General features: G+C 34.2%; 1 long non-coding RNA gene across 7 annotated transcripts; it reads right to left on the bottom strand.

Moving 5' to 3' along the window:
- Positions 1-3,528: 3,528 nt before the first annotated feature.
- LOC141689709 (uncharacterized) lies at positions 3,529-7,167 on the bottom strand. 7 transcript variants are annotated; one of them, XR_012562485.1, is made up of 6 exons: positions 7,012-7,167; positions 6,743-6,915; positions 5,705-5,856; positions 4,276-4,502; positions 4,055-4,141; positions 3,529-3,826 (listed from the first exon to the last, which is right to left on the bottom strand). It is a non-coding gene; the product is annotated as an uncharacterized LOC141689709 (long non-coding RNA). The 7 variants fall into 7 exon arrangements; XR_012562483.1 differs by having other exon boundaries at positions 4,367-4,502; XR_012562482.1 differs by having other exon boundaries at positions 4,055-4,502.
- Between the last annotated feature and the right edge of the window lie 746 nt (positions 7,168-7,913).

Raw genomic sequence — 7,913 nt, 5'->3', positions numbered from 1 at the left:
TGTGCAAGGTGAATTCAAGGTTAATCAATGCAGCGTATATGTAGGATGGTGCAGAAGCTGGTGAACAATGTTAAACATACGGGTCAAAGGGACTCTGTTGTACTTCTCATTCGGTACTGAGCTCTTAGTTTACTGAACCAACTTTTATACATCTCTATGTTTTATAACAGTACTGTCTTTACTCTTTATTACTGCAGAACTTGCATGTTTCATTAATCCCCTGGCCTCAGCAAGTCTGACAGCAGGTGCAAAACCAGACCAATCAGCAATGACAGGATAACAAGGGGAAGGAGGGGTGTTATGCAGCTTTGTTGTTTAAATCTGTATGCCGAAAATATAATTACAAAATTTTAATGAGTTGTTCTAGTATTGAACTTCTGATAGCGGCCTTGGCCAAACAATGTGCACTCTAAAATTTCTAATGTACAAGTGAAATATATACAATGAATACAGAGACTACGAAGCCTATGATACAGAGTTTGCATAAAATTTAACTTTGCACAAGTTGTAATCTACTATATATTTATTGCACTAAGCATGGGTCTTTACGGAAATAGCTTCCATACTCTTCGAAGTAGGGACATGTTCTGCGTACATCTTAGCTCTTGCAGACAGGCTAAGCGGTATATATTGGATATGGTTGATTGATTGATGCTCTAAATATATTTGCAAACAAGTCCCAGTATTATGCTCCCAAAAAGCAAAGGAGCTATTCAAACTAGAATTCAATCAATGTATGATGCAATCTTAGCAAATTAACAAAATATTCATCACCAAGTATTATTGTTCTACAATCACTATAGATGCAAACTATAACAATATAATCTTAAATTAAACTAGGTCTCTTCACCTCCCTTACAATGATATCACTAACCAAATCTTCTCCAACCTGATCCGGTGATCATCTTTGCAAGCCTAATCTTCTCACCCGCGGTGGTTTTGGTTGTCCAAATCGTCTCCTCACTGAATTGTTAGCCGAATCTTGAGCATGAGCATCACCAGCAATAGCCAATTCGTCCCCCCAATGTCCTTGCTCCATGGCGTTGCTACTACTGCCGTTGGACTCCTTACGTTTTGTATTTGCACTCTGAGCTTCATCATCTCCAAACGCTTCATGCAAGGCATCAAAATTGATCATCGAACTCAGCCTCTTCTTGCTGCATAAGACCTGGACATCGTCGTCTTCTCCTGGAACTGAAGTACCATTTGACAAGTCAGCCGGTTGACATTCTCTGCACTTTGCATCCAATCCACCACAAAAGTATCCAGAGAGCTTCACAAACTTATCATAACAAACACGACAAAATCCATGAAAACACTTCTCAGCATTCAGTGGATCGTCAGCAATCAGTCGATCATAATGTGGACAAACAGCATACTCAGCCCCCCGAATGAAATATTCACACTCCTTAGCAACGCTTGCAAAATCATCATACAAATCCTGTAACAGAAACAACATCATCACAATCAGACAAATCAAATCCGTTAAAATAAGCGGCCATATACACGGCCGCAGCACACAATCCACCAAGTCTCTTCCAACATCCCACATACTCCGACTTCCAATCAGCTAAAATCCGCAAAGCCGTCAACACGACAATGAACTTGTTGTTATTCTCCTTGAACTTGTTATTCTCCTTGACCAGCAGCGCAGCCTTAAACCGGTGAATAAAAAACAAAGGATCCACAATTTCAGACGCTTGAAAACCATCAACTTCATCCCTCAAAAACATGTAAACATGCAAAAACATAAACCCTACGTCATACACATTGACACCGAAACTCGAAAACTCGACGAGCATGCATGGCACTTTATTGGTACGACAACTAATATATAAGCAAATAGCTGCAAGTACTTTATCTCTGCGTAAATAACCAGAAGCAGAAGCTTTTGTGTAACAAAACATAGCGAAATCAATGACGTTGTCATCGAAAATATCTCGAATCTGCGCAATATAGTGGACAACGTGGAGTTTGGGCGGAGTCTGAGGAATGTCATCTTCGTCATCATCACGTAAGACGAGACCGCAGACATTACAGCCTAAGTAACACTCGCAGAGGCACGACAGTTTGCGGTTTGATTTACATATGCGGCACCAAAACATCTCCTCCCCCATTATAGGGTTATCTGCGCCCGTGTGGTTGTCGATAGACATGAATAGATTATAGAACCCTAAATTAACTTTTTTCTAAATATATATTGTAGACGGTAGGTCAATTCTAATTTTAATTGACATTGAATTCAATTCTTCACCTAAATTAAATTTTACTTCATATTGAACTCTTATTATAATTGATAATAAAATCAAGTTCTTCTACCAATTTAATTCTAATTCATATTTATGTATACTATATTATAATAGATAAAACATTAAAGTTTGGTAATCGGTCGGTCGGTCGGTACTTGCTGAAATTACTTAATTACCCTTACTTAACTATTCGAATTTTAATTGATCGGTCAGTCGATTCTAATTCTTATTATATTTCAGTCAACTTACTCTACCAATTTTAATTCTACTTCTATATTATTTTAATTGATATTTCGAACTAAAATAAATTTAAGCAAACTAAATATAATTGGTTGGATTTGGTAGACAAATGTGCATCGGGATAATAAATATTAATGATCGGAATAAAAAAATAATACTATTAAATTAGGATAAACAAAAATCAAAAAAATATATATTATTCACCTGGGATAAAAAATATATTATACAATTGACCCAAACTAACACAAAATTAAAATTAAAATATAAATCGACCAACTAAAACAAAATTATTAAAAATAAGATTACTAGTCGCTGCTAAGCATTAAAATATATAACCTAGTGTTGGGCTCGATTGTGAAATTTGTCCAATATTTAATAAGATTGGTTTTCCTGCTAATTTACTAGTAAAAATTACCGAAAATACTAACTTTTTTAAATATTCACTACAAGAAATCTGGTCATTTACGACAATTTTTTTGAACTGAAATCGTCGTAATTGAGCCATTTGCGACGGAAAAAAATCGTCGTTTTTGGTCGAGTAGTAAGTTCGTTTTTCCGTCACAAGATAAAATTGCGTCGCAAGTTAGGAAGTAGGGGCCCACATACTCAATAAAATAATAAATCAACTTACGACGGAATTTATTGTCGTAAAATACCAAAATATGACGAACAATAACGTCGTAAGTTATGTACTTACGAGGGAAGAATGCGTCGTAAGTTAGAAATTTCCGACAGAAAAAACGTCGTATTTTAGAAGATCGGGCCTACAAGCTGGGAAAATGAAAATTCAAAAAAAAATATTTTTAAATATGAAAATGGATACATTACGACGAAATATATGAAGAACAACCGTCGTAAGTTCATTTTACCATAATAATTACGACGGAATGTTTGAAGAACAACCGTCTTAAGTTTGTTTTTCCAGAATAACCAAAAACTAAATTTTCAGTATCCGGCCATTTTCGGCTTCCAATTTAAATTTTTAACCTACCAAAATCTTATGCAATCGCAAACTCAAAACAAACTCTAAACCTCGCAATCAAGTCACAATACATAATTTACATTAGTTATACCGTAAATTCGTACTAATTCACAATCAAAAGTAGAAAGCAAATTAAAATTCAGTTTACAAACACCCACAAACCAAATTCAGTTTACAAGCACAACTTGGTTATCTTACAAATCAGGTTTCCTGATTAACACAATAGATATAACTAATTAAAATAAAATTACTGTAGTTAATGGAGGGAGTAACGATCAACATCTTTATCTTCATCTTCATCATTGTTGCTTCCGAAGTCATTGCCATTCAATGGTGCGTTGTCAATTCTAGTACCCTGCATTAAAAAATATATAATATCTGTAAAGTGCAATTAACTTGATACCAAATAACATAAACTTTGACCAAATTGCAGCATTTGCATGACATGAGTAACTGTAAAGCCACATATACCCACATATACAAAAAAAAATTGCTTAAAATAGTAAATCTTATTAGAACATAGGCTGATCAGGAGTTGTTCAATGTAGCTATTAAAACAATGATAAATGGATTTAAAATAAACCATCTTAGCTCGGCCTTTAGTAGTCTGAAATTGTTGCCATGCATTCTGCCTCTTGAAAGCATGTGTCTTCTTACGTTTATCGGCTTTCTATCGACAATAAAACACTTTATCAATAAAATATTAAGCGAAAATTGTGCAGGACTTAAGTAAAGCACGACAATGAAAGTAAAGAAAAGAGGGGAACTTCAGTGTTAATAGACAAAAATATGGGCAACAGCTGCCTAGGTGAACAAGACCCCTTCAACTTGACATAGCAGTTCCAACAATGCACAAGGAGTGATACATAAGCATGAAACAGAGCACTATGAATACCTCAGTTATCATTTGAGCTTGCTTAGCTAGTCCTCACTAAAAGAATAATGATTTGCTCCAAAAGCTTCACATATTTTTAGGATTTTATTCTTTACTTTTCCTCGGAGACGAAGACCGCAAATATATTTTTCTCAACCTGTATGATATTTCACCATCAGGAAGTCAATATTATCATATACGACTCGTATGTATATAAAAAACGATGCAAGCAATAACAATTATAGGTAAAAAAAAACTGAATAGGTAATGAAAGGACTACATATACGTTACGCAATTTCTCTACGAAATAAACTTTTCAGTTTTCACTACATCATCTCAAGTGAATATAATCAACCAAATCCAGAGGTATCAACCTTTTCCCCAGAAACAGGATCAATGACTGGATGCCCGACAATAGCCTGCTTCAAGTACACATTACCCCCGGTAGCACGAAATAAAATCCTTTCAAATGACATAGATTTCTCTTTAGGGACAAGACCGCTTATAAAACCCAATTTAACTTTTTGCAGAGTACGATGATACGAGGTATGATAGAAAATGGGGCAAAACAAGGTGTAAGAGAAAGTGTTGAGCAGCATGCTACTTTGTTGGCTCAAAATGTACGCCTAGTTGATCCTATGGACATTGCTTCCGACAAGGAACAAGTTTTAGCATCACTACAGGTGGAGCCAAAGTGGGACTCTGGAAACTGGGTATCCAGTATTTTGCTAATTTTACGACAACATCTACCATTTTTATGGGGTTTTATCTGCTTTTGCACCTCTGCTTAACCATGTCTAACACAGTTCAAGGGCTTGAATTTGTTGGGTTGGACTTGCCAGATTCTGTTGGGGAAGTTATTGCATGTTTTATATTAGTTCTTCAAGGTCAACAGGTAATGGCACTTGTATCACGTTTTATGCATGCCAGGGTTAAGAGAGGTATTTATCTAAAGTATGTATGTTGTTCTTCAAGTCAATTTTACAATTAATTTGAAGTAAAATGTTTACTCTCCTGCTAAGAACCAGGTGATTTAGTAAGTACAGTCTCTTATATATTTAACTGTGGTATGATACTGATAATTTGAGTTTGGTACTGCCAACATGCTATACATATCTAGATTTTGCGTTTCTAACCTAAATTAAATCAAGAGATACATATTTTTGTACTTTCTACGTTCTTATTGATTCCTACTGCTTCTCATCCAATCCAACTAGATAATATTTGTTTGTATTTAGCCATACAATTTATTGTGTTGTTGCATCAATCTTTTTCTGTTAACTTATCTCATCATTTCATAATTAAAAACATAGGCAGTGACCATGGAGTTAAAGCACAGGGGGAAGGGTGGTTACTAACCGTTGCCTTGCTTGAAGGGAACAACTTGGCCACTGTTGAGTCAGCTGGGTTCTCTGATGTTTATGTAGTGTTTAGCTGCAATGGTAGGACTAAAACCAGCTCAATCAAGTTCCAGAAATCTGATCCTCTGTGGAACGGTATGTTTCTGGTTTCTGTATTCAACAATTGGCATGTTACTCTGGTGTTACTTCGAATTGCTACAGGGGAAAAGAAAATGTCTCAAGCATGGAACTTAATATCCTATTCCTTGACTAGTTTAACATTATTAGCCTTGTTATCTGATTAAAATTCGGGCGTGAACTTTTCAGAAATATTTGAATTTGATGCAATGGATGAACCCCCACATCAAAACCCGAACTTTACTGCTAGCGTTAAATTCCGATCTAAAAACCAGCAAATGGCTAATAAACCATATTCTACGCAACAATATAACTTCACTGCTAGACAATTAGAATTAGCAAAATTACATGTACATATATACACATAGAGATAGAGAAATGTGGCATATTAAAACCCTTATTCAATTAGCTTCAGCAACTATTCCGATCTAATAAGAGCAAATTTCTACTCTTAGGAAACTCTCCTCAATAACAACAATTAAATTTTAAAATACAGATCAATTCTATTTAGGACTCATACTTTGATATTAAACTTGTGACTAAAAATCAGCACCACTGCATTTATGTTAAACTTACTATTTCATAGATTGCTTTATCTTATAGGAGTAACATTTAGTATGCTCCCATCATCGATTACTCCGTCAAAAACTTGAAATTATTGATACTACCACACTTTCCACTTCTACCTGTTAGTCATATAAAAGCAAAGCAAGCTACCTGTTCTACCTGTTATACAATACAACACACTTTCCACTTCATCGATCTAGTTGTTATTTTGTCGTCATTGATACTACGACACTTTCTACTTATATCAAGCCATATAAATCAGACAAAAAAACACTTAAATACCATTATTTCATAAAGTTAAAAATCCAGAAATCACACAAACTAAAAAATATTTTTTGTGTGCGTAAAATACCATTGTCATGGATCTCAAAATCTTGAGCTCTCAAGTCAAAACTAGAATCCATTTCTTCATCTTCTTGAGGCCTTCCTTGTTTTCTCAACTTCCCAACTCCCATCAACAAACTCCTCAACTTCCCAGGAGACAATCCCCCTCCTCCACTTCCCTGAAAATCAACTGAAGAGGACCTGAAACGAAAGAGAGAGAACATAATAAGTCGAGTTTAAGTAGAGAAACTTTGATTTGAACCCTAATTCAAATCTAGAACCCCAATTTGAAGAAACCTTAATTAAAGCTTTCAAATTTGACACACAACCGGGTCCACATAAGCTGAAATCAATTAATTTGAAGACTCCCTAACTAGATCTATACTTAAAGTAACGAGAGGGAGAGAATAAGGAGGCGTTTGATTCATTTCGGAGAAACGGAATGGAATCGAGATAGGGAAAGGAGGAGAAAGTAAAGTAAAGACCCAGAATTATTTTATGTGTTTGGTTCAGATCCGGAATCGAATGAAAATTTACATGATTATATTTATTTTTGATTTTTTAATATTAAACAATGTCAATATAGTCAAATATATTTATATTATAACAGTATAATATATTAACATTATAATAAATAAACAAATTTAAATATTTAATAGCATAATTAACTTTTTTAATAAATTAACATATAAATTTATATCAAAATTATTTTTAATTTATAAAAACTAAATTATAAATCATTTTTAATTTTTAAAATTAATTTTACATACTGATGTATTTTTTGGTCCAAGATTTAAATTATAATTGAAATAAGAAAATAAAAGTGGGAAAGGGTGTTCAAATACCTGTGGGAGGTGGAGAATGGAGTTTGAAGAATAAGGGTGAACCTACAACTAAAAAAGGGAAAGGGAATGATTGTTTTTATTAAACAAACATCAACAAAGAGAATGACCCCAATTCTTTCATTTTCCCTTTGTTGAATACCTTGTACCAAACGCCCCCTAAGAGTTAGGAGAGAGAGGGAGTTGGAACTTGGAAGAGCGAGAGAGACAAAGAAGAATTAAGTGAAAAAATGAATAGGCGGCCCGTGAAAAAATGAAATAATGAGCGCAATTTAAAATTTACCTGTATTTTAAAATTTATATAAATATATTAAACAAAATATCTTAAATAATATTTAAATAGCTAACTCATTTATC

This window comes from Apium graveolens, chromosome 10 (genome assembly GCF_009905375.1).
Source record: "Apium graveolens cultivar Ventura chromosome 10, ASM990537v1, whole genome shotgun sequence".
NCBI classification, from domain to species: Eukaryota; Viridiplantae; Streptophyta; class Magnoliopsida; order Apiales; family Apiaceae; genus Apium; species Apium graveolens.
Note: the sequence above shows the minus strand (reverse complement) of the source record. Positions and strands in the feature narration are given on the sequence as shown.